This window comes from Zonotrichia leucophrys, chromosome 2 (assembly GCF_028769735.1).
Source record: "Zonotrichia leucophrys gambelii isolate GWCS_2022_RI chromosome 2, RI_Zleu_2.0, whole genome shotgun sequence".
NCBI classification, from domain to species: domain Eukaryota; kingdom Metazoa; phylum Chordata; class Aves; order Passeriformes; family Passerellidae; genus Zonotrichia; species Zonotrichia leucophrys.
In genome coordinates, this window is record NC_088171.1 from 33,468,643 (window position 1) to 33,496,072 (window position 27,430).

A 27,430-nucleotide genomic window follows, 5' to 3' on the forward strand; every position below is an offset into this window, starting at 1 on the left:
CCGCGCCACCCCCCACGGCCGCCTCGCACACACGCGGCGACACGCGCAGTCACGCGCACTCCCACACACTCGCGCTCGCTCTCTCACACTCGCCGACCCCTCTCGCCCCCTCACACTCACACACTCACACACACACTCTCACTCACTCTCACACTCGCTCGCTCGCTCACACTCACAGAAGGAAAGGAAGGGGGGGCGAGGCAAAGGCGCGCGCGCTCCCTCCGGGCGGGTGCGGGGGAGGCGCTCGCGCGCCACTGCCGCGGTGGCCGCGCGCGCGCGCGCTCGCTCGCGCTGGCCGGGGGTGGGCGGGGCAGAGGAGCGGCGGCGGGAGCGCGTGCTACAGCCACGCCGGCGGCGCGCGCCGAGGCGGGCGCAGAGCGGCGGCGGCGGCATCTACGGCTCGCGCCGTCCCTCCGGCAGCCCCGCGCGCCCGCGATCGTCCATGGGGCCGAGCGGCGCCCGCTGAGGGAGGAGGGGACGGGGAGCAGCGGGAGTCGGTGCCGGCCGGTGAGTTCCCGTACCGGCGGGGAGGTCGCGTGCGCAGGGGGGGGGAGGAGGGAGGGTTCGCCCGCCCGGCTATTCGCTTCTCCCGTCCCTCCCAGCCGGCGGGGAAATGGTGGTGGGAGGCGGGGTCCCGCTGCCATCCCGGCCGAGCCCCTCGACCCGGCGGCGGGAGCGGGGGCGCCGCGTGTGCGTGTGGCGTGAGGCGGGAAGAGCCGTCCGCAGGTAGCGGGGCCGGGCGGGCCTGCAGGGGAGCGAACATGGCAGCGCCGGTGTCCGGGAAGAGGGATTTTTGCCCCTAGAGCGGGGATTAACCCTCCTCCTCCCGCCTCCGGATGCGTCCCCGGGAGACTCGCGCTTCATCTGCCGCTCCGGATTATCCACCCGCCCACCCCCCTTCCCCCCACCCTCTTTCCCGGTATTTTCTCCTGGAGATTATCAGGTTTCCCGCCCCTCCCTCCCCGGGATCCTCCAGCTCCCCCCTCCGAGGGGATTATCTCCCCCCTTCTCTGCCGGATTATCCCCCCAGTTCGCTGTCCCTCCCTCCGCGTTTATGCTCCTCCGCAGCCTCGCCTCTCGGGGATTATCTGCTCTCCCTTTGGGGTGATTCTTCCTCTCCTGATCTCTGCCCCGGCCTTTCCCTGCCTATTTTCTACCTGAGGAAGTCAACCCTCCCCTTCCGTCTGCCTCTGACTGGGGAAAGGGGCGAAAATGTGGTTGTGATCAGGTGGGCAGGAGTTTCCAGCAGTGCTGTCATCTCCTCGGTCGTTGTACGAGTACTACAGGCAAGTGGATGTAGGTGTAGGAGAGGAGGCAGCCGGGATGGATGTGCGGAGCTTGGACCAGAGTTCAGCCTGTGGCGTTGCGCTCCGTATGCAGGGAAATATCTGCACCCTTCCTGCGATGTTACATCTGGTGGAGATGACGGAGAGCCGACCTGGATCAGTGCTTTAAAAAAACGTGCATGGGTGCTGGGTGGGAGAGGCTGCACGGAAAAAAAGCCAGCAGCCTCTGAGTTTCTTTGAGGAAGGTGCAATGTACGGTAGTAGCTTTGTAGGTGGGAGGGTGCTTGGATGACATTGCTGCTGTCCGGGGGTCAGAGCTGGCTTGGGTAGGGTAGCTTCTGTCTTGGCTTGAAAGGCAGCTGGCTTAGGCTGTTGCGTGGTGTTGAGGAGGAAGCAGGCTGGTATCTTTAGCTGAAGCTCTGATGCTGATGTGGTTCATGACTGTCAACTTGCTGGCTGAGGAAAAACGCAGAGGGGGAAGGTTTATCCCGTGTATTTGACTCCTGCGTGGGTTCAACCACTCTCTCTCCTAACACCTGGTCTCCCTGCACATGGGTTTGCTGGAGGAGACTTGTAGATCTTCTGGCCATCTTGCAGCACAAGGCCCAGGATTATATCCATTAAAGTTCTCCCACTTGGCTTTGAGAAGAGAAGAGGCTGTGAGGAATTGTACGGAGACTGGGCACCTATAAATAGATGTCGGACTAGAGGAGGCTTTGAAATCTTAGCATGCTGCTTCTGAACAGATAGTGTCTGTTAAACTGGCTGGGTTGACACTAGCACCATAATGTTTTCTTTTATTTCTGCTGAGGTGGTTGGCTTTTAACACTTTGAGCGGATCATACAACATCTGCCAAAAAATTCTTCCTGAAAAGGACATAGAGAAAATTCTCATTTAAATGAAGTGCTGACAATTGGAGTCTAGTTTGAGCTCATTTAAGTGGGATTTTTAAATGACCCTTCAGAGAATCTTTAGTTTCCTCTTCCCTCCCTTGAAATGCTTGGAATTGATGCTCTTATGTCCTTAATTTGTTCTCAGAGTATTGCACTAGATAGATTACCTGAGATCTCTGTTGCTGGGAAAAATCTGCAGTACTGAGGTATGGCATCACAATGCTGGTAGCACTGCTAGGTTTTTATTTAGTTGTTTAGGTTTTGGAGTTTTTTATTCTTTTTTTTTTTAATGGAATATTTGACACCTAACCAAAAGGATCTATATTCCTTGAATTCAGGACGCTTGCATTTATTTTAGATCTTATGGATCACTGCTCTTTCAGCTTGTCTTGTTGAGAACTAATTAATATGGAAATTATTGACAAATATACTGTACCAGCTCTGTGGAATGATATCTGTTCTGCTGCTCTATTAGTGGGCCAACTGCGTACTCAAAGTCTCTAGAATGATTGAAAAGCTGTTGCAACATATGTGCAATTGGACTTTTTTGAGCTGCCTCTTTCTTGTGCCCTTTTTTCCTTTCAGAAAATAGTAGAAGCTATTAAATCATGATGGTTTCTTTTTACTTTTTTTTTTTTTTAATAAAAGAAAAATAAGAAAGGAAGTAATGAAAATGCACCTGAATAATACAAAAGAGTCTTAACAAACACTAATGGGATGAATATCTGCAAGAACCCTGACTTTTAGGGCATTTCTTACTTAGAGCATAAAATTTTAATCTGATCTTTATTTTCCTTTTTTTTTTTTTGTAAAAAAAGGAAAAGGAAAGGCTTTGTAAACCTAAGGGAGGCAGAAAGGAACAGAAATCTTGGCAAGTATGACTTAGTAGTTTTGGCATTTTTAGTTGATATTTAACCATAGTAAAAGCAGGAAAACCAAGTAATTGATCAAATAATTTGGCTTTATTTTAAGTTGTTAAGGATGTGATCAGAGCATTATCCTCAAACACTGGGTATCTTTGGTCAGCATCAAGATCCAGCTTGCTGTTAAGTCCATGTGTTTGGTATTTTTGTGTGCAGAAACAGAGGTCAGTGATCTGCAGAAAACTTTATAATACCAAAATGACAAGCAAAAGACTCTTTAGTATGACTCTCTTTGTAGAGTGACTCAGTCTCTGAATTCTTGTGTTGTTCTAAAGGTATTTGTTTGTAGAAATTGTAGGTTGAATGCCATTTTCTGGAAGTTCAGTGTCCTGCTTTAAACCCATACTTTTTGCTGAGTGATTTAAAGTTCTCACTGAGTGTGTCTGTCCCAGGCTTGTGAGTGCCCTTTGATCCTCTGTGCAGGACACTGATCAGTGAATCTTTTCTCATGCTGAAGGAGTGGGAGGAATTTCTTTTTGCTCAAGAGACAGGTATGCACTTGGGATTGTGACAGCCTCCATGCAGATGTGGAAGGAATAATACTCTCAAGATCTGAAAGGATGAAAAGCTCACATATGTGAAAATAAAATGCTCCATCATGTTGTATGCTTAAACTAGAAATGGATAAAACCTGGAAGGCTTGGCCTTGCACTTGTGGTAAAAACCTGAATTTTTAGAAGCATCCTGCAACTGGAGCGGTACAAACACTGTTGGACTTATTGTGTGGCAGCATGACACTGAATCTGCTGGCAGGGTTAAGAACAAGTCTGTGAGAGGGAAAAGTGGTTTTGCTGTCCCCCACAAGAGGAGGAGCTCGTAGAGGTGCTGGAGAGGGCCGAGTTTAGTTGGGTGTGACATGTGAGAAACAGGCTGAAGTACAGATGTGCTGCTCACATCTGTACATTCTGCATTCTTACATTTACCCTGTAAATTCTGCTACAGGGCTGGTATGGTTCTGTGGTCATTGTAAGCATCTGCAGGTGGATCTCAGTTTATACTACAGCAATACTGTAGTGCAACAAAGCATGGTGATGCTAATGGGCTATCCTGGGGCTTAAAATTGCTTTTTTTTCAGAATAAAGCATGCCTGAATTACGTAGTTATGGCTGATGTCACTCTTACAAGAATAATAGAGACCAAAAAGAAAATAGAAAGAGAGATTAGGACAGAGGTTCTTCCATATGTAAACATTTACATTCTTATTTTGGGTTAATTAGAGTCTTTGAAGTTACAGTAATTTCACAACCTTTGTTAAATAATAACAATAAGAATTGAAAAATGGGATGTTGTCTGCTTTTATCATCATGTTCTAATTATTTTCAATGTCTGTGGCTTAAAAGAAAAAGGTGTTTCATACCGTGTTTCGTAATGTGACAGTGTTTCATATTAGCAACTATTACATGGGTTTTACACATCAGTTCTTTGAATAACTCATTCTAGTGCCCAGGTCTCATGAAACCATGGTGGGAATTACAAAGATACTGAAATCAGATGACATTTCAGATTTACTAGGAACCAATGTTATTTAATAAATTACTTATACATGATTTTTAAGAGTATTGATTAGTTTTACATTCTGACAAGGAACTGTTTGAGAGCAGGGACTCAGTGAAATCCATGCTTACTGCTGAAGAATGGCTGTGGTTTCTATAAACTTGTTTTTGGGGAAGAGGGACACAAAACATGATGACACATGACACACACAAATTCTTTGTATCTAACACAAAAGCATTGCTCCTCTTGCAGTCTGCTTACCGAAATCCCAAAGGATCAAATTACTGTTTCAGTTAAATTCACTTTTCCAGTAGGTGGAGACAATTGTTGATTTGAAATAAGCTTAAGCCTTTACATTTTGATTGCAAACATTTTATCAAGATACTATTAAAATAATGAAAATTATGAAGTAAGAAAATGTTTACATTTTCATTTTCAGATAGTTTACTCTTAATGCTCTTACTGAAAGAGCTGTGGCATTCAAATATTGCTTCTGTATTAAGAATGGCTACTCAAATAGTTTGGGTTTAATTTTATAATTATCTCCACCCACTGGTCAAATATGCATTGATGAAAAGTTTAAGTGATACCTTTTAAAATATCCAAACACAGGATGGAAGAAAGTAGATTGAGGGTAAAAAGATTGGATAAAGTTTTTTTTTTAAGACTAGTAACACAAGGTAGGGGAGCCCTCAAGTAAATCAGCAGGAGAATAAAATAAAGATGTGTCAGTCATTCTGGCTGTGTTATTCCATTCCATGATAAATTTTTAAAAAATAATTTATTCCATATTCATTCATTAATTGTTCAGAGATCTGACTGTAGGGATCATGTCAGAGGTTTCGCATGTAAAACATGTCAACAACTTTTTATGTGATGTTGATTTATTTTTTAACAAGTCAGTGGGCCAGTTGGTAAGTCAGCCTTTACATATCTTATTAAAATTCCATCCCATTCCTTTCCTGATCCTCTGTTGAAGTTTACAGAGGTCTTTTTGGCAAGATGAAACTGCTTATGCAGCAGAAGTTCTCAGACTGGGAAGACAGACTATGTTCTAGTAAATGAAGTGAGAGAAAAGTTAATTTCTCCTTTCCAAGCTATTCTGGCTTACTGTATTGTGAGTTGTTGTGCTGTGGAAAAGGACAGGGCTGCTGCACAGAAATTTCCCCAACATTATTAATTTTGCTGTAGTCACAGTGCTGCTTACAGCTTCTCACGCATTCCTCAGATCATTAGAAGGAGCTGTAATTAACAGCTGAAAGTTCAGTTTACGCATTCTTTGGTGAAGAGCATGCAGGCAGGGAGAAGTTGGTAAGTGAAACTTAATGTTCATGGAGTGTGTAGGGCATTCAGTCATCTGAACTCAGATCGGACAGGCAGTCTCTCTTCTCAGATCTACTGGCCGGGCTCTGCTGCTTACACTACATTTGGTACAGAACAGCAAAATGGGATGAGCAGTGCCTGATTCAGTCACTTCTGACCAGTGAAGCTCCTTTATACAGATTTAATCTTTGTAGTATTTTAACAACTTCCAGGAACTTGTTGCAGTTGGCATTTGTTTTACATGATCTCCCCTGAGGACAAACTCTGGGTGTACATTGCTATGTGTGGTATTTAAGGCAGTGTTCAACTGCAGCTTATTTATCAAGTGAAACACTTGGTTTCAGTTCTGTGAATTTTGTTTTATTCTTTCATAGCTTTACGTGGGGTGGCCCACTTGCTGCATGGATAAAATTCAACCTTGGTGTAAGCCTGTTGTGTGAGAGGAGTTGTCCATCATTAGCTCTGCAATAATCTCACAGGTGTCTTGTCTCGGGAGGGATCAAATGGACACACTACCTTTAAGTCATTGTGCTTTGGGAAGCAAGATAAACTGGTAACTTGTGTTGCTGGGTTTTAATCAGCACTTGTGTAACATTACCTGGTCACAGGGCAGTAATGACTGTGCTTGAGTTGCTCTCACTGATGGTTGAGAGCCCTCACATCTGTTTCGTGTTCCTGTTGCTGCAGGGGAGAAACGTTTGGGCAGTTTTGAGGACAGGCTCTAAATACACACAGAGAAAAGGGTATGGGAGCACTGAAGAGTTGAATTGTGTCTTGAGTTTGACACATAATTTGATAGGAAAAAAAATCCATCCATCCATCCATCTTTGTGTCTGCCACACACACCCCCAACGGGTAAGTCTTAGGAATCCAGACGTTGTTAGAAATCGTGCCATTGGAATGAGAGGTTAACTGGGTATGTACTCTGGTGAGAAGGTAAGAGGCTTCGGCTGCTGTTGAAAAGGGTCAGAAGAGGGTTTGTATGTAAGGATTTGCAAGTTGGAGTGCGGAGCCCGAACGCGCCGGGCCGGCTCGGAAAGGCGGCTCAAGCGCGCCCTCCAGTGGCCACACCGGGACGGCGGCGCCGGCCTGAGCTCGGGGCCGCCGCGCCGGTGAGGGACAGCAGCCAGCTCCTGCCGTGCGGATGGCTGCTTGCTTAGCTGAGCACGCTGATAAATAAGCTGGCTCTTCTTAACAAATAAGTGGCTAAATTCGTTTAAAAAAAAAAATTTGCTGTTGCCAAAAATTGATTCAGTTAGGAATCTTGCTCTTGTAGTTGGGTCAAAAAAGGACTGTCCCATCCAGCAGTGTATTAAATGGAGAGATTGCTGCAGTCTCTGCTGGGATTTTTTGTGCTGACGCCTGGAAGCAGGCAGGTTTACTGCTGAATGGAATTTATTAGCTATGAATTGAAGCGTGCACATTTAACTGTGTCAAATCTTGGCAAATAGCTCTGCAAACAGTACAGACTAACTAAACAGCAGCAGAAAGAAATGTGTAGTTCTTAACAACTTAGCACACAGTTCTCGGTCTTACATCAGGTTCCATGCTGTTCAGGAAAGCAGCGGGGGCCTTCAGAAGGAAGAACTTCATTGGCACTAATGAATAGGAAAGGAAAAGAGAAGGGTGGACTGTTCAGCAGGTGGACTCATCATAAGGTGGAGGGTCTCAAGGCGCATTGTTGTAATTTGAAATTTCTGAGATAACTGCTTCATAGATGATTTCAAGTTTCTAGTATTGTTTTACTTTGGCTCTCTTTGACTGTTCAAACCATGAACTTTTGGCTCCTGGTAGCGTTCTCTTTTGTAGACAAGACCTAAGTTAGCCCTTGTTTGACCACACGCCTTGTTTCTCCAAAAACCACAAGTCTTTTATATGACAGTGTGACTGCCAGAATGGTACTGTTAGATATTGCTGTTAACTGGAGTTGTTAAACTAAGACACTTGAAATAAGTTTGAGCTCGTAAGAATGTAGTGTTTGGTTGGATTTTTCAAAGTAATTTTATTTGTAAGGTTCTAGCAAAAAAACTACATAGAGGAATATTCAGTGAAACCATTAAGAATCCTTTTTTAAGAGTTGTGAGAATTAGTCTAATTACAAATTTGGCAAAAAATGCATGTGTAATAAGTTTCAGAAGAGTCTGCTACTTAGCTTAGAATGTATGGGCCCAATATGGAAAAGTCTGTTCATATGTGACATCTGGTGTGATACAGTCATAGCAGTTATCTGTTTACCACTTCTGGTGGACCCATTACACAGAAAGTGTACTTTTGTGCACAAAGCACTTTTCTCACTATGGGTGTCACTATAAAGCTTTTACACATTTCAAATAATAATAAAAAAATAAAATCTCTTGGGCTTCCCAACCCCAGGCATAAATGGTTTTACTTTACAAATATAATTACTGTACTTCCAGGAGGTAATCTCTCTGGACAGCCATAGACTAGTTTGAATTAGATTACTCTGTTTTTTCCTCCAGGGTGAGTTAATACATTGAGTTTTATTTTTCTGTAATTACTTCAAAATTTAGATCACTTCTAAGGCTTACTATTCTTCCTTATAACTAGACTGGGAAAGTTAAGAATACTTACATTTGAGGGGATGACATTAACTTTTTTTCATTTATAACTTAATTTCCTTCAGGTAGGTATCTGTTCCGCTCCTCAACTTCATACAGCTCATGCTGTGTTTAGTTAGTCTCAGTTGTAGAGTTTCTTAATTTGGAAATACTGGAAATATTTACTTAATAAGCAGAGAGTAAGCACACTAAATCTTTCAACTGTGACATTTAACCAAGTCTAGCTAGAGCAATGTTTTTGTTAAATCTGCATTTCCAGAGTTCTGGGTTTGAAATCTTTCCAGTAGTTTGGCAGTAAGCTTCATGAATAAAGCAAGTTACTACTTTTACCTCTGTTACAAAATCTTTGGACAGAAAGACAGTTAGTGTGAAATAAACAGGGGAGCAGAGTTAGTCAGGGGAGATAGTCAGGAAAATGTTTTTCCTATTTTTTTCATGAACTTCAGCAGGAAGGGCAAATCTCTGGCTAGATGATAGTGAACCACGATTGGATGCAAATGCATTTGTATAAATGACCTGTTTGTATTTGGATTTTACTTAAAGAAGCAGCAATGCACTTAAGCAATAGATGAGAGAAGACTACAGAGATTAATTTGCAAATTAACCTTCTAATAATACAGGGCTGTTTTGAAATAAAAGGAAATCTTTGGTGTTTTGAGGTCTCAGAGTATGACTTCCTGTTTGTGTTGAATACAGGACCAGCCAGGATATCTGTAGAGGCAGTAATTTTAGTTCTGTAGTTGGCATCTGGTATCCAAGTGCAGGAGTATTGTGTGCTAATACAAAAGTAGTATAGTGTTAAAGGGTGAAACTTGTTACTTGTGTTGTCAGTGAAGTCCTACGGCCTAGGTAAGTAACCTGTTGTGAACCTGAAAGTACTTGGGTCCCATTGAATACAGTAGGTTTTCAAATAATAAGTTCTGTCATGGGGTCAGACTGAAGTTCCATCAAGCTCGTTTTTCTAACATGCAGTGCAGCATCTGAACCATGCAGAATCTGTCAGGAGCCCCTATTAGTGTTATCCCTGAGCAGATTTTCAATAAGACAGAAGATATGGAAGTGTTTTAGTGAGAAGATGCTGGGGCCAGAAGAATTAGTGTCTGGATAACGTTAAATTCAGCTTACAGATAGGCATAAAGAAGCATAGCATGGTCCCCAAGTGCCCAGACATCATTACCCAAAAACCGATGAAGAATTCATTGTGCTAATGCACAACAGCAGCAGATTCCAAAAATTAGTGCATTGTTCATGACTAAAATAACATCTTATGTAATTGCCCTCGGCCTGCAAATTAGCAGCTTCCAAAATGATCTTATAGCTTTGCAGAGGGGATTGAAAACTAAGACAGCAGAATGATTGATAATGCTAAAGGCGTAAGACTTGCAGGGCTCCAGGAAGTCCATCTCTGAGTAGAGAACAGATTACACATTTGCCACTCTTTTTTTTTTCTCTTGCTCTTCCACAAGTCATTAGGGAGCCAGTATAAATGCAAGAGGATGACCTGAAATACCAGGCACACGTTAGCAGCTGTGGGTGTGGCTACCTGTAAGAAGAAGATTCCCACTCTCAAATATTGCACTGAAGAAAGACCCTGCATCAGGGTCTTTCTCTTTTTTGATATGATCTTGTTCTATGTTAGGATATTACCCATTTGAACTGGACAGAGTTGATGCCAGTAATGGATTGGAAGTGGCAGTCTGTCTTTTAAAAATACATGTATTTTATTTTGTTTTTATGTGTGCATGCAACTCCATACATATATGGAAACATACAGAAAAAGAAGAAATTTGTAATAAAATGCAATATTTTATATATGTGTGTGTTAAGATGTTTGTGGGTGTATATATACACATACATATGTATCTTAAAAAAAAAAGAACGCTTGTCTGTAAACAGAAAGCCCAACATCCATAAACTGTCTAGGAAAGCATAAATACAAAGTACGCATACATGACATTTTCTCTAGGTAATTCCCAGAATCTGGCTAACATTTAACCTGAAGATTTTTAAAATTAAATTAGATTGTGGATTATTTTTGTAATTTGGATTGGGTGCTTTTACCATTCAAGATGCTTCAATTTCAAAACTGGTTTCAACTCCTTAATGGACTGTATTCATACATAAATTGCTAGTGTGCACTGGAGATCTGTTTGATTAAACATGAGAAACTCTTATCCTTGGATTGGATTACTGTTTAGTTTCTTTAAATAATTGACAATGGATTTTCACTGAAGTGCTTGATAACTGAGATATGATATGTGCAGCATTGTAGCCTTCTGTGAAGATTGAACCAGTACTAGTTCTTGTTTTGGTAACAGAGCTGGTGGCAAGTTTGCAGCAGATTAATGATTACCCATCTTTTAGTTTAGGAAGCATGTCAGACTGACCAGGGTACCCATAGGTTGGTCTTTGGTGGGCCATTGCTCCATTCTGCCTAATGATGTGTCCAGGTGAAACAATAGAAATAGGTGTTTAGCCTCCAAACACTGGAGCTTGCAAGCCTGTTCATATTTACCTGCTCTCTAGAAATCTGACTGCTGCCGTGTGACATGTTCCTTCTGATACTGGCTTCCACACAGGCATCTTGAATAAGGTGAACCTAGCCTTGGCAAATATCGTGGTGTGGCTTTAAGAGTTTTGTGCTTTTAGTGCAGGGTTTTAATAAACACAGAAAGATAAAGTGTGTTGGGACTAAAGGAAGAACATTCTAGCTTGAATTTTGGGTTGTTTGGTCGCTGAGTCCTTTGAACGTACATATGTGAGCTGATAAAAGGTGGTTGTCTGAAGCTAAAGGGGAGAGTTCTCAATTAGCAATAGAAACGCTCTTTCAAGTTAGTCTGACAGTATGGTATCCTGTGCCTGGAAGCATGTTCAAGTGATCTGTGGAAATGCATAGATAATAAGGAAATATCACTGTCTCAATTGCTGGGATTAAACCTAACATCCCCCTTCACATTGTCCTATATCTATATGCAGAATTGGGAACGAGCTGAAGCAGCTGGCTCATCTTTCCCTCACTCCAGTCATTCTACAGGTAGCTAGCAGTTTTTAGATTTGTTGTCACTTGGAAAACACTTTCAGTTTTACAGCAATAAGCAGTGGCTTTAAAGCTTCTAGGTTCAGTCTTGTGATATAAGGAGGAGGAATGGAGTCAAGTGTTCTAGATCATCCTGTGTTAGCAGTGACCTGGAGATGTGTTTTCCAGCTAAATCAGCTTGATAGGAGATCTTAGAATCCAAGCAGAGATTTCCATACAGACTAAAGGCTTAGTGTTATAGGAATAGTTTGTACTACCTGCTGGAAATGTGGTGCCAAGGATTCAGAGAGATGTAAAGAGCTCTTTCCCCTTAATTTTCCAGTCTGTCATCTTCTCACTCATTGGTAAAGGTCACACCTCTCGTGTTTGATCCTTTCATCATTTAAAGAGGCAAAAACGAAGCAATGTCCCAAGACAGTTCTCTAGAAAGGTTTTAGAAAGTACTTTTTCAAGGTGGCTTTCTTCTTATATTGTAATAGGAAGTGTAATCACTGACAAACCCCTGTTTGGCCTGAGTGGAACATGGAAGCTCTCAGGCTTGACAGAAATTGAGACGCGTGTAAAAATAAGAGCAGTTCCATTACCAAGAACTTGATCTAGGCTTCTATAGGTGCTCTTTCTTCTTTGGAGAAGAGATTTTGATAGTGGTAGATAAAACAAAAAATTATGTAAAGTTTTAATTTTTTTTTAGTTTAGTAATAATGCAACAGAAATGGAAAAGATATAGCACAACATGTGGAGTTGAGAAAAAATTGTCTGACCTTTCTTATCCTGAGTTGCACCACGAGGGCAGGTTTTCCTCTAATTATTGGTACATCTTGCTCAGAGAAGTGACAAAGGTTTATCTAACTTCAACTCTCAAAACCAGCTATAATAGAACCTAATAGATTCATCATCTTGATACATTGCAAGTGAGGCTTGACCAGACTTGTGTTTTCTCTTGCTGAAGAAATAGACCCTTTGGGAAAAAAAAAAAAAAAAAAAAGAGAGAGAGAGAAAGTGCAGCATGAATATGCTTCTTGTATAGAAATAGGAGAAAAAAAGGAATAAAATTTACCAGCTGTACATTGAATATTGTCTTTCCAAGTGATGCCCAAAAATACTCTTGTGCATCTGAATATGTTGAATGCATCATAAATCTCAGCTAATATTATCTAGAATTGCTCTACTTAGTTATCTGTGACCAAAATTAGAATCCTGCTGAAGCTTGTTACGTAGTTTTTAGCGTTCATTGGCAGCTTCTGAGCGAATTAAAAGGATGAAGAAAGGCTAAAGAAGTGAATACTCATAAGGAGACTCTTGAGATCTTGACCATCCTACTTTAAATTGGAATTCAAAAATGTTAGAAAGATCTCTGAATGTCTATAGCACAGGTTGCTTTTATTCAAGCTACTCATTCTTTTTTGCAGCTAAGCTGCCATTTTGGTTTTAGTATCTACTGTGATTCTTAAGCATTTGGGTATACTTAGGAAACAGAAGGGGTACTTTCTTGTGTAAACAGAAATAGGCAGTGAATAAAAAGATAGTGGAAAAATCTCGAGCCTGTATGAACCTAGTGGATTAATCAAGAATTATACTGTGTGACATTTCACAGTTTGTACTTAAGGAAATATATGCAAATACCTCTTGTCAGCCTGTTTTGAGGGGTTCTGAACATATAAACCTCTGAATGAGTCTTTCATTCAAGTAGGTCACTTCCTTTTTATTGGTTTTTTTTTGACATAATTCCCAAACTAACTTTAACTGATGCCTTAACTTGGAAGTCACTGGGGCTGGTTACCTGCTTTCAGCTGAACTTACACTTAAATCCTTTTCAGTAATATTTTTGCAAATTCTACTTCTCTGGAATATTGTCTAACAAACTTTTTTAAAGGCAGCAGGCTGAAAGAGGCACAGTGAGGGACTCAGCATTGGGAACTTCCCTCTCTTTGACATCAATGAATGAGCATTGTGTCATCTTCCAGGCAGAAGTGCCAGTCTGTGTACATGAAGACAGGTGGAGCAGGTGATAGTTCCATTTAAGCACTACCCCTTCCAGCATGGTGTAAGCACCATGTGGTAGTGCTAGATTGTGTACAGAAATGACAGATGAGGTGTGGTTTCCTGGGCCATTAGCTGGAATATATAAGACATTTCACGTTTTTTGTTTTTCCTACTGAGCTACTCCTTTTGCTGTATCTAGTTTTTCTAAGTTCATTATAATGTGTTGCCTACTTTCCAGCTGTTTTTTTCCCTTTTATTAGATACATTTTCAAATAATTTACTATTAAATAAGTGTTCAGGACTTTTAGCTCTCAAACAAAATTTTACTTTTATGTCTGTTGGAGAGATGACCAACTTCTCTGTGTATGGTAGGGTCTTTGGCTAAATGATTTGAATTCTGATGTCAGTGTATGCACAGGCCTGTGTTCTGATGTCTGGTATGATGACTGCAAAAAACCCATGAGAGATAATCTGACACTAAGATGATCTTGGAATTTGTGCATCTTGGTGGTGATTAAACTCACTGAAATATATTTTCTACCCCTCCTGAAATATAATCCAACAAAAGTCTTCAGAAGATTAAAGTCAGCGAGTTTTTGTAGAGGATTATTTGTACATGGTGTTGGAAGTGCTGTATCTGTGAATATGTTTGGGATGCTGTTATGTTATATGTGTCTTTTATGGAATCTTGAAAGTCACAGGACACTGTGTATTGTATGGCTTTGCTGTGCTGTTAGCACAGTAGATTCAAGTAAAAATGTTTGGTGAAGCAAGAATGACTGGGATGCAGTTGCAGTGATATTTCCATGCTTCAAATTTATGGTGGAGTCTTGCAGCTGTGCTGTATGAAGCAGATTTGTGCTGTGCTATAAACTTCTCATTTCATCAGTCCTTGCATTGTTTCTCTGTATCTGTCATACAGAAAAATCTGTACCCACCTGTTCTTGGAAAGCCTCAGAACTGAAGAGCGAGACTGATAGAATTACTATACTGATTTATTCATTTTATTAAGTCTTGAACTTAAGATAGTCTTCCTGATAATTTAAAATGAGAGATCTGATGTGTGCAGATAAAGCACTGTGTAAGTGTTCCTTTCTCACAAAAAGATAGCTGTTCAGGTTCAGGGTATCTCTCTGGAACAAGAACTGCCTGCAGAGTGATGGACTTTATTTAAAGAATTAGGAAAACTGATCAACAGTGTAAGTCTGGTAAAAATCCTTTAGGGGAAGGGTTCTGCAGTATCCTGGTGGTATTTAGCATGGATGAGAATGTTTTTCTGTTGATGTTTAAATTTCTGATTGGCACACAAAATCAGGAAATTGCAGGTCTTCTTGGAGTGCTCTGTTCTAACTTGTTTGACATGCTAGCAATTTGTTTGTTAAGCACAGGAAGATCACAGTTTTGAGCACGTGTGAAATTTATGTAACTGTAGAGTGAATTTCAAGTACTTAGAGTGTATGTCAAAAAATTACCATGAGACTATTTAATTCTCTACCCTTTCAGCCATAATTTAATCCTATGTTGAGCCAACATAATGCATGCCTGATTGAATCTTTATCCTTCATAGCTCTTGATGTCCATTGTTCTGGACAGAGGCATGGTAATTAATTTGTGAAAAGATTTTTTCAATACAGAGATTTGGCTTCTTTTTTGAACTACTGGCAGGAGCCGATTCAAAGCAGTCTCTCTGGTATTAAAAAACAAGTGTTGATTCCTTCTGTGTGAAAGTTGGCTTGTCTGGGTCTGAAAACTTACACTGAGAAGTGATGTGGTATTTAAATCCTGACACTGTCTTTGGAAAAACAGAATATCTGCCAGATTTTCTGCAGCTGAGAAAGCTTCTTTCATGTTTCAAATGCTTCAGTCACTGAACACAAATTCCTTCTTACAGGATCAAATGGGATTGCTGTAACTATGGCAAGTTAGTGTAGAGGAATACTCGGTGCCATCAGTAAGCTTGATTTATGGAAAGGATATTAATGAAGATAAAAAGTACCCTTTCCAAGCAATATGGTGTTAGTACTGCTGAGGTTTGTTGCAAACAGTATTCCAAAGGACGTTTGGGCCCAGTGATCTGATGTTTCCAAAGGATCTCTCAATGTACAAACTAATGCCAGTGGGCTGGATCAGCAATCCAGGCTGCTGGGCTGGTGCCTTTTTTAGTGTGCCACTGGATCTGTCCAGGGATGGGTGTTTGGGACTCTACCTGCATGTGGTTTACTTTATTAGATCTGGTTCTTCAAGCTGTTTTTCCTTCCTCACTGGACCAAAAAGCGAGCTAAAGTCCAGCATGTGTCCTTACAGTCCAGCAGTCTTTACAACTTTGCACACAGGTGTAGCTGGCTCTTAGGATACATGTAGCTAAGGAATCAGGATCTGTTGACTTAGGGAAGTGCAAGCCTGAGCTGCTTAAAATTATCAGCTGCTCTTTGAGTAGAGACCATCAGCCAGGTTCTGTCCTGAGTCTAGGACTTTTCTTCTACCACATGACAAGTGGAATGTGTGCAGGTCTTCGGGGGGCTATGTTGATTGATAGGGTTTCTGAGAAACTGAAACAGTTTCATTTGGTGTTGGGCACAACTTGAAGAAAAGTATAATGAAAAGTGAAAGAAATAGAGATGATTATTTGAAAAAATAAGTTAACAGGTTGATATTCTTTCTGCAAAGAGGAATTTATACTTCTGAAAATGCATCCCTAGACGATGTTGTTTCAGACCTTTCAAAATCTTGAGGAGGAATGGGGCCATTTCACTTATGTGTCAGGTTTGTGGAGACAATGACTACTCCATCTGTTTTTTGCTACCTTGTGTGTTGTATAACCTGTCTGCTGAGATAGGACTTGGTTTTTTTAAATAACATTCATAAGTACTGGCAACAATGTGATTTTGACCTTGTAACACCCAGAAAGTTATGTAAAAAGACATCTTAGCCCTTTCAGGTTTTCTTGGGAACTTGAAGGTAATTTCATGTTAAATTATTCCACAATCTTAAAACTAGTTGTATCCAAAGAACCAATTTATCCATAGGAGCTTACATTGCTCTCTTTTTTATATTGTTTTCAAGCCCAGTACTCTTCAGGGAAAGAGGAATTCAGTGGGGAAGTAAGATAAGCAGAAACAACCATGGATGGGACTGACTGCTCTGAGAACTCATTTGGTGTGATGAGACAGTCCTTCAAGTGCCACACTGAAGGTGGCTGGTAAAGCAATTACTCTTTTCCAGGTCAGGACCTGGACTTCATAAAACCTTCTTGGGGAAAAGCTCTAACATGGAATTATTATTTATCTATTGCAGTGAAGTTCCAAGGCTGGGGACAGAGACTCATGATCCCTAACCTACCATTTCTGATTCTACATGGGAGGACTTCAATTGGCTATTTTGGGAATTCTCTCTTTTTCTGTGGATGGCATTAGAAGTGGTTCTGACTGCTGCTACCCAGGTGACTGGGTCTTAAAACTTATGCAGATCTGAGAGGTTTTATAGTCAAAACCCAACAAGTGTTGTACTAGTACTTGTTTGTACTAGTACCCTCCTCTCTTCTCCCAGTTCCTTTCTTTGAGGAAAGTGTGGGAAACAACAGAACAAAGGACTTGAGTGAAAATTAAGATAATGTGGCTTTTATTGTTTCAGCATAAAGAGGTTTGAAGAGAGTTAGCATATGAGGATGTGTATGAACTGCTTTTAAGAAACAGCAATTGCAGTTTGAAGTTGAGAATGACATTATCTTACAATTTTTCCCCCCCCTCTGTAGGCTTTCTCATGGCTCAGATGCAGTCAAAAAGCAAGTTCCATCATGGAACTTTTTACAAGAGAAGCTGTTATAAAAGATGATATCATATCAGTAAAAGTTGTCGTTTCAAACCTTTCAGATTTACAGCAATTTGCCTGTCTCAGAAAAGGACGAAAATCCTGACAGATATTATTCTTCACTGAGTTTTGCAGTGGTGTGAACTGTTCAAGAAGAAAAGTTCGGCTGTCTTTGCATTTGCCAGTGCTTCTTTTGAAAACAGACAAACAACCTTTCCCCCCCAACCAAAAAAAAACTAAACCAAGACATTTTAACTGAAAAATGTGCAAAATTTACTTGAAAGATCTCTGGTTTTGCTGAGTTGGAGGGGTGGGGTACGTGACTGAAAATTCAGTTCTTAGCAAAACTTAATGAAACCCAACTTGGTATTCTGATGAAATGGAGTAGAAAACTTCAAACATGTCAGTACGCATCACATACAGTTTTGAAGACACCCTTGGCTGTTTCACTGCCTGTGCCCACCTTATACAAGACAGAACACTGTCTTCAGGGTTTACAGCAGTAGCTTTAAAGTGAAGGTGGCAAACATTCAAAGAGAGTATTCAAAGTGGCAGTTTCCTTAAAAGCATGTAGTTCTTAATCCAAGCTACCCCAAGACCACTAGAAATCATTTTTTCCTGATGTTGTTGTGCCTAGACGTTCTTAAATTGAAGTTAGATTACCCACTGTTCATTAAACATTGGCAGTTGTGAATAAATCCTGATAACATAACGTGGGGAAGTAGTCCAGGAGGTAAAACACATGACTAAGGGCAGTGTGACTTACTCCATGAAGTTTTTCAGTTCCCTTGAAAATACAGTGTCAAGCTGATCTTTTTATTCCTTTTCCAGGGTTCTTGAACACAGCCTTCAAAGGACTAAAGGAACAGAACTGTTGAGGGTAGTGAATAGGCAATTGTGTAAATCTTGACTGCATCGAATTGAGAGAAAGGTTTAGGGTGGAGTCTCTTCACTAGGAGTGACAGAGGTATATTTTGAGCATTCCTGAAGGTCAAGTAAGCCTTTAACATGCCATATTTTGCCATTTCTTTATTAAAACACAAAGTTTTAATGATGTGTTTTTCACTATTTAAAAAGATAAGCTGTGTTATTTGGCAAACAAGTTTGAAACAGCCATTTTCTATCCACTACATCACTACTAACATTCCATCTGTGTTTTGGAAATTTTCTTTGTGAGCAAAGCTTTAGCTGTGTTCTTAAAATAAGCAAGAACTGTGTCATATGGCATAGGTAGTGAAGTAAACGGGGCTTTTTTGTTTTTCTGTTGCAAGTCACCCTGAACTAAAGCATTATTCATTTAGTGAATTGCATTTACTGCTTCCAAATAAGTTTGTTGGGCAGAAATGGGGGTGTGTGCATGAGAGAGATTAGTTTAGTGGAAGTGGGAGCACTAAAGTTTAGGGATGAACTTCAGGTGAAATTTTTGGAAAATGTATTAGGTGATCATGTAAAATTGAAAACTGAGGTCCTGGGACAGAGATAATTTCATTTAAATGTTATAAATTTTGCAGATTCACTCCTGTTTGCTGATTCACTCCTGTGCTAAATTTTTTGTCTTCAGACTGGGATGCAGTAGAAAATTGAGTGAGATTAAGTGAACACTTCCCTATGGAAGCATTTCATGGTAGTTCTTTTCCTTTTGATAGAAAAATGGGCTAGGTATACTAATAGTGTAATTAAATATCTTTTTCCTTTTTTATTAAAGAATATGTTGACATAGTCTAAATATTTTTTAAAGTGCTTTAACTTATTTTGTGCTCCAAAAAGCTGTCTTGCATTTCTGTTTTCTCCATATAATTTTATTGAGCAGCTTTAAAATGCTTGTGTAGCATCCATAGTAGAACCTCAAAAATAATTTTATGTCTGCACTGGTACAGCTCTAATTTAAATACTCCAGTGTATTAGCTTGGAAGGGATAATTCAATAAATACTTCACATTAGCAGAGGCTTGAAACAGTGAATGCAAGAAATGTTAACATATGGGTGTGACTGATAAAAGGGCAGAGGTGTAGTTTTTTACAGCTACATCATAATAGAGCAATCAGATTTTGAAAGTGCTGAGTTTGGATGCTTTAATTTAGAAAAGCATTCTGTTGTTATAAAATAACTCTGAGAATGTATTATGACAGTGTTATTTCGCTTGATATCAAAACTCTTCATTATAAAATTCTTATTTGTTAGAATTCCTGAGTGTCTCCTACGCTTGAAGCTGTAAAAGGAAGTTGTGTTAAAAGCAACAGTAGTATCTGGATGATATGTGGTTTCTGGTGCATTTCCTTGTCTAAGCATTTTCACTAAAGCAAAAGTGCCAAAACACAAAAACAAAGTGCCAAAAACTAATTTGAAACCTAGAGTAATAGCAGTGGGACAAAATATATGTGAAGTATTTTCACTGAAGAAAGAGGACTTCTTGTTCAGTTACAGTTTTTAATTTTGGAGGAGAGTGGTGTTTAAAGTGTACCTTTGTTCTGTTTAGTGACAGACCAGTAGATTGAGCTGACAGTATGATGTAACTGTAAGAAGGTCAAGATAGATCTCATTATCTCTCTCCCTATCACTAGAGAGAGAAGTATTAATGGTGTCGTGCAGTCGTGCAAGGCACTCACGAGACTCTTGTCTAGTCATGGAAACTGAGACATTGTGCTTTCTAGATGTAAAAAAAAATTGGATTAAGAACAGCGAGCAGAAACGATTGTTTAATCTAGATTTTCTATTAACCAAGATTAAGGAAATGCCCAGATATATGAAGTGTGGATTGTTTTTAATGATATCCTCCTGATACTCTGTTGAGTGATCGGGTGCCTTCAGACCCAAGGATGCAGACACCCCTGGGATGCAAACTGCAGTGAAACAAACATCGTCTCTGCTAATAAGATTCACCACAGATCTCTGGAGCTGCAGTGTTGTGACTTTGCTACACAGTGGAGTATCTAATTTTGTTTATTTGAAGTACCTTGTCTTTTTTGCAGAGGTGCACAAAGCACGCTACAGAACAGCTCTGTGACTAATGTTCTGAACTGTTTCATTTGCACTGACAATAGAGCACGTTACAAGCCTTGTGAATTTTACCTTTCTTTGAAAAAATGCCTATCCAGTGTTCCTAGATGAAAGTGCAAATGGTTGGAAAAAGATGCTGCTGGCCAAGCTTGGGCCAGTTGCTCCTGGGGTTCCTGGTCTCAGAAGTGGGACTCAACATGCAGCTTGCCTTATCCACTATGACAGTGTTGATTGGAGACCAGCAACAAGATGAAAGCATGTTCTTGGACTGGAAGTCTGCTATCCCTTTGGAAGGGTGTTCATTATTTTCTCTTCAGGTCTAATTTTTTTACTTGTGTGAAGAAGAGATTTAATTGAGGAAGAAATTTTAATTGATTTCCAGCTGTCCTTAGGCTGAATTTGTGAAAGGGATAAAGCAATAGATGGTTCTGCATGGCTTTCCATCAAGTGTTTCACCAAGAAAAGTGGTACAGTAAACTGATTCTTACATTTGTTTGGGTTTGTTTGTTTGTTTGTTTGTTACACATGACTTCTTCATTGCTATATAACTGTCCTCTTTACTTATATTAGCATTTTTTCAGTCCTGCTTTCTTCAGGCTCTGTAGTACTGCAACAAATAAATAATACTGGATACTGTGGCAGAAATGCAGATACAAAGCTTTTGATTCATTTGGAAGAGTGTGCATTAGAGAAAGCAATACTTCAAAAGCTGTACTTAGGTTGTTGTATCTCTTTTGCTGGCATTTTAGTCTTCATAAAAACTGGCATTAATTACCAGAGGTCTGCAGAGAGTGCAGGTTTCTTCATCCAGCTACTGTTTGCAAAATACCAGGGAGAATGATGGATGTGTGCAATAATCTCAGCCTGTTGTATAACTTGAGTGGAGTGCAGGATGCATTCTGAAACTTTGTTGAATTTCTCCTATAACTTTTGACTACAAAGGAGAATCTTGGACTGCCTATCCACTGAATGTTTTGCCTTCATTTAAAAATCTGTTCAAATATGTTCTCCAGTACATGAACTACTAAGGTAGTTGAAGAACTAAGGGTAGTACTGTCTTTCTTCACCAAAATTGAAAATTCTCTTGGTGCATGTCCTGGTACTCATTTAACGTACAGTACTCTTTGCATGACGTCAGTGTATACTTTCCTAATATCTGTAGAGAAAAAGTAAAAACACAGAAAAAATTTTAAATTCAGCCTTTTAAAAAACTTTTAGTTGACTTACTTGTACATGCTCTGCTTTGTGCTGTATGGTGCTTAAAGATTTTTTTTTCTGTATTCTTGTCTGTTGTGTGCATGTGTGTCCTTCCTCAGTTAATAATTTCTGTGCTTGAAGCTTGCATCATTCTTCCTCTAATTAAAAAAGGTCAGAAAACTTGGTAATACCTAACACTTACATAGGCTTATCTTCAAAGCATCAGGCTTGGTTAGCATGAAGTTAATTGCCTTTGTACTTTAGGAAATATTTTTCTTGGCAATCCTTTAAGAAAGAGAAGTCTGACATAATTTCCTTAAAACTAGATTTTAGTGTATCTGTCCTCAATGTCTTGTTGTTGATCATGATATATGTATTTAAATAAGACTTAAGCTTTTTAATCTGCTAGTTTTGGAGTTTTGATGTTTTGTTCCCTTTTTATCTTTGCTGAGATTACTTTTAAATAGTGCTTTTATTTTTTCCAAAGATGCAGCTGTGAGGTCCATCTGTTCGTCAGAAAATTTGTGCTTCGTCTTTTTTTAGACAATCTTCGCAGCCTGAAAGAAGTATGTCTGCAGTGTTCAAGCTGGGAAAGGGTTGTTGGCTCTTCCCTATAGCTTTTGTGACCTTCACAGTCATGAAACATGGGCATAAAAGATATAGTTGAGCCAGGTTTGATAAGGGTAGGGACTGCTTGAGCTTCTATTTATAAGTGTGTTAAAATAGCTCCATCTTGGCTTGGCAGTAGACTTGGAGAAAATGAAGTAAAAAAAAAATTAATAAACTTTTCTAAGCACTTATGTTATTTCTTTTCAATGTGCAGAAATATAGCGGGCAGAATTTGAATATCCAGAGGAACATTCATTCTTATCAATTAGGCTTTTCCTGCTTCCTTTAAAAATTCATTGCCATATGTGATTCTGCAGTCAGTAAAGCGTTCATGCTGCAGAAAGCAGCTTTCTTCATTCATCAATCTTACTGTCTTTTTGGAGGAGATGTGCTGTGTTTGCTGCCTGGGAAGGGGTCCCGTTCAGAAGAGGTGCCTGAGTGATGTTACAATGGAACGCTGCCCAGCAATGTCTGAGTCAGGATGGCTGTCCAGGGCTGCCCAGCGCTCCCTGCTTGGCAGTGTGTGTCACACAGAGGTGCCAGGTGTATGGCTGGGGGTTTGAAGGACTCTCATTGCACCCTGCTGCAGTCAGCAGTGGCTGTGGACCAGGTGCCTGATTTGCCGAGGAGCCTGGGATGGAAGTGCAGAGCTCCAGCACTCCTGTAGCACTCGCTGCTCTGGAGCTGCTGCTGAGAGTGATCCTGCTCAGTGCATGCAGCTGCTGCCTGGGAAAGCACAAACATAATGTTGTATGTGCTCCCTGCATGGTGCTTCCCCAGACTTCTGTCTGAAAATGTGGCTTCTGAAGTGTACTCTAGCAGTAGTAAGACAGCTTTGTCAGCCTTTCATATAGTCTTGGTCAATAGCCTGTTTGTGAATGAACTTGTGAAATATTCTCAGAATGTTAACTTGTTCATGGGTACTCCTTTTCTGTGTTCTAGACTGCCAAAAATGCTGTAATTTGTGACTGGGGAGAGAAGTGGCCAAGACAAAATAACTTTTTTTTTTCCTTTGCCTTTTATTTAAACATAATGATCATTATTTAAAAACCTTAGAGACAAATGGGGAAAAAAGTTACAGAGTTGTCATTGGTTAAGGGCTGGCAAAGTTAAAAATTAATCTTCTTTTGTCTGAGCTTATTGTGTGTCTTGTGAAACTTCAATATATCCCTCTTGAAAAGGTTTTAAATTACACAAGAAACTATTTCTGAAGTTTATGTATGTGACAAGATTTTAATCTAACTTTCTAGACTTTGTGTGGAGTACCTGCCTCTCCAGTAGTCCTTGAGGTATTTATTATAACTTTCTATCCAGATGAGTAGGCCATGTGGAAATAAATATGCATGTTTATTTAAATATATTATACATAATTTTCTTTTCATTCCTGTTATTTTGTAAGCTTGGAGACTAATAAAATGAAGCTGAGCTAAAGAAATTGTGCAAAATATTCATTCTGAAAAGCTTTAATTTTCCCCAGTGAGTGACACATTTGTCTTCTGTCTGCAAATCTGGAAAATTTATTTAAATGTATGCTTCCTCTTTCCTCTACATAGAATTAATGTAGACAAGAATTAGGCGCTGAAAGAAAGAATAAAAATCAAATTTGGTAGAAGAATCACAGCTGAGAGCTTGGTGAAAACTTGCCTTTTTCTTACAATTACAAGAAGAAAGGAGTTATCAGGGTATCTTTTACGTCTGTTTGATCTGAACTTACTATTGTAAGGTACGATGTGTTGATTAAACCTTTGAAACATCCTTTGGTTACCTGAAGAACTCTGTGGGAATTAGGAGGGTTTAATTCTGGTGAGTAAATTTTGCATTAGGAAGTGGGATTTCTGTATTCCCACACCTCAGGATGCGTGCTGTTTGCCACAGAGATCAATTAACATCTCTTTGCCCCCTTTCCCTTTTTGAAATGGGGTTCAAATGACAAACTAGTTTGCCTGAATGTGGGGTCATATGTATAGTAGGAATAAATTGTTCAGTGCATGTACACAGCAGACCAGTATGTTCCTGCTGAGTCTTGCTTGAGGCTTTAAACTTGCTGCGGTTATGAAGATGTTCTTTGAAAATTGACTGTGGAAATTAATTCTGTGTGTATTCCCTGTCACGAAAGCCGGGGGCTGGAGTTGTAATCTCATTTTTCTTAGGAGTCCCAGCTCAGACTCAGTTCTGTTGTCACCCTTTCCTAAGAATCCCTGTATTTCAGCACCTCGCCTCAACGGAGAGTTTGTTTCTGCCACCCAGTTCCTCCTGGCGTGTCTGGAGGCTGTTGTCAGTGGGTTTCTTGTAGTATGTGTGTGTTCCTAGGTGGTTGTGTAAACCATTGTAGTCAGCCATGCCTGTCTCATGGTGTCCTCACTAAAACAAATCCTTATGTGTTGTGATGAGAGTTTGACGTTTTCCCAAGATGGGTCATTGAATATAGAAACAGTCTTGTCTGCAGAGAGAGGGAGGTGAATGGTAGAGCTCTCAAAGTCACTATAGTCTTAGTATTTTCCTGTAAAAATGGGACAAGAGAGGGAAGAGAGACCTATTTAGTTTGCCACTGGAAAAGCACATATTTTCTCTTTATTGTACACCAAAGTACACAATAATTATAAGCACTTCTGACAACCTGGTTTATGCAGTTTGTTCATGTAGTCCTTAGTTCTTCAGTATGCCTGACTTGAATGTAAGTTCTACAGGGCTTTCTACCCCCCAGGGAGTAACTTCTATCAACATTTCAAGGGCAGATTCACCGCAAAAGAGATGTGAACCCCAAAAGGCAATTCTTGATGGGATATTTAGATTTGGTAGTCTCAAAACTCCTCAGTTCCATCTGTTTCTTGCTTGGTAGGAGCTGATCTTTTAAGTAAAACTTTCCTACCTAAGTACTTTCATCTTCTGCTTTCATTCCTGCTGCTCAGGAGTAAGATAAGATGCTTTTTCAAAAGTGCTAAGGTGGCTTTATCCCTGGGAAGAAAAAAGTGAAATTGTTGAAATGAGTGCTACTTGAAATTCTGTGTAAATCTACATTATTCTGAAAGATTGTTATAATTAAGCCTGGAAACAAAGTATCTCCTGTTGTTTGTTGTCTAATAGACCCTAGAAATGAGTAAAGGAAAGCATCTTGAATAGATACAGAAGAAATGGTTCCATAATACATTTCCCAAAGTGCCTTCCCCTCCTCCCACCTCTGCCCTTAGTCTTTAGATAAATCAAATTGTATGGAAGTACATGTATGAATATCTAAGGCATATGTAGTCAAAGCTATTTTCACACGTGAACAACTACCAGCTTTTCACATTAAACAGGAACTATATTTGAAAGTGGCCCATGACTTGTATAATACACATAAAACACTGAGATTAAAATGCTTGTCTAGTCCATCAAAAAAAGTATCCATATATTTGTGGTCTATTCTTTTTGAATAAACCAGCAGACATAATTCCTGTTGGAATATGCCCTTGATATTTTTTTTTTGCAAATAACATTCGATCATGTTCTGAATATTTTGCCAGGTGAGTGTAAAGCAGTGAAACATGGTGAGGCATATAAATGTTCCTCTGCCTACTCTGTGCTAGGTAACAGGTGCAAAAACTGTTGAAGCTTAACCTTTCTCTCAGTCTAAATTTTTTTGCTTAACATTGTAACTGATTAAAATGCAGGGATACTTGAAGATATTATTTTTTATTCAACTACTTAGAAAGATTTTCCCTTTGAGATGGGGAACTATCTACACTGAGGCAATATTGAGCCTCATGCTGTGTTTAAACATAAACAATACAGCATGGGTAAAGGTGCCTTATCCTGCATTTTTGGTTTGCTTTCTAATATTGACACAACACTATTTATAGCTAAGAAACTCTTGCTGTGATGGTTGTGCCATGAGACAACCAACACACAACTGTAGGAAGCTGTTTCTGAGAACAGCTGGTTTTGATTTCGATGACCTGGAATGCAAGTCTGCCTTTGTGAATATTTTGAATTCTGCATGTTGATAAAGCTGGTTGCTGTTTTCTAAAAATGCTGAAATATACTTAAGTAGTTCTGATTCTAGATGTTTATATTTCAATATTTTATTGAATAAAATATTAATTTGAAAATACCCTGACTACTTGCATGAAGACATTTTTCTGAAACCTAACATTGCTCTTAACATTTTCTTTTTGATGATAAAGGGACTATTAGGGACTATTTTTTAAAATTTGATCTAAGGCAGAATTCTGAAAGGCTTAAGTAAGAAACAGGATAATGTCATGGAGATAATATGACCAATGTGTTTATTATAAATATCTTTGTCACCGTCAGATGCTGGAATTGCAGCTGCTGGTTGAGAGGCATACTTTGACTTCAAGGAAGCTTTGCATTTTCTCCGATTATTTGTAGGAGAAAAAGTGCTAACCTGAAATCCCTTAAAAAAGAATTTGCATAACTGTTAAAAATGTAAAGAAAGGTTATTATTCTAACACTTGCATTATTATGCAGCACCTCTGACGTAAATTGGCCAGAAACATCTGCCCACTTCTGCAGATAGTACAGCTTGCATGACTACATTAAAAGTCACGAGTCTGAAACTGGGAATTGAGAAAATGTGAAGAAGGCAGTTTCATCTGCAGCTGAACTAGTCAGGATGTAGGACCTACCTAGTCTGGGGAAGTTGTGAACTGTTTGCATGGTAATTTTGTGACTTTATATAATGTGTGGTTGCTGACAGCACTTTGTCTGTTACAAAGTAGAAATAATGCTCCTTCAAAATCTGAAAACATAAAGTGTTATTTTCCCTCCTACTCATGGTTTCACAGAAAATTCACTTTTTTTGAAACGAAAAGTGTGGTTAAAACATTTAACATAATACAGGTCTTTCGACTTGTACTGCTGTAGTTAAAATGTTGCACGTGAGTTGATTTACTTGTTGAAAAGTCAGTTCCACTTAACAGAAAGAATGGCCAGAAATTTTTTTCTTCAGATGGAATTTTCTAGGAAGAATTAGAATCAGAAAGTAGGTGTTGAGAAATGCAGTTTGTTCTGTTACTCTGCAGTTTCATAATAGCTTTCATTATAAAGCAGTGAGGAAATTTAAGGGTAAATTCCTGTGTGGGAGAAGGGGCATATAGGCTTTTCTAATTCTCTTGATATATACTACTCTGCAACATGCAGAGCATTGCAGAGCACAGTGGTTATTCCAAGGCTTCTGGGCTTGTTGGGGATCTCAACAGGAGATTTTGTTAGTACACCTGTGTGTGTGTCTATTTGAGCATGCATATATAGCTTAGCAGGAGTTTAAAAGAGTAAAGTTAAGAACAAGAACAAATTCTC

The 27,430-nt window shown here is 39.8% G+C and overlaps 1 protein-coding gene across 5 annotated transcripts in view; it reads left to right on the forward strand.

Moving 5' to 3' along the window:
• The first annotated feature begins 355 nt into the window (after nucleotides 1–355).
• The window catches only part of PALS2 (protein associated with LIN7 2, MAGUK p55 family member), a 61,600-nt gene continuing 34,525 nt past the window's right edge, over nucleotides 356–27,430 (forward strand). For 2 of the 5 annotated variants that reach the window (XM_064704490.1, XM_064704489.1), the window contains exon 1: nucleotides 356–507. The gene's annotated coding sequence lies outside the window, so the exon portion shown is untranslated. Of the gene's footprint in view, nucleotides 508–695; nucleotides 727–1,191; nucleotides 1,229–27,430 lie in introns of those variants that run through there. The other 3 variants (XM_064704491.1, XM_064704493.1, XM_064704492.1) reach the window with 3 other exon arrangements.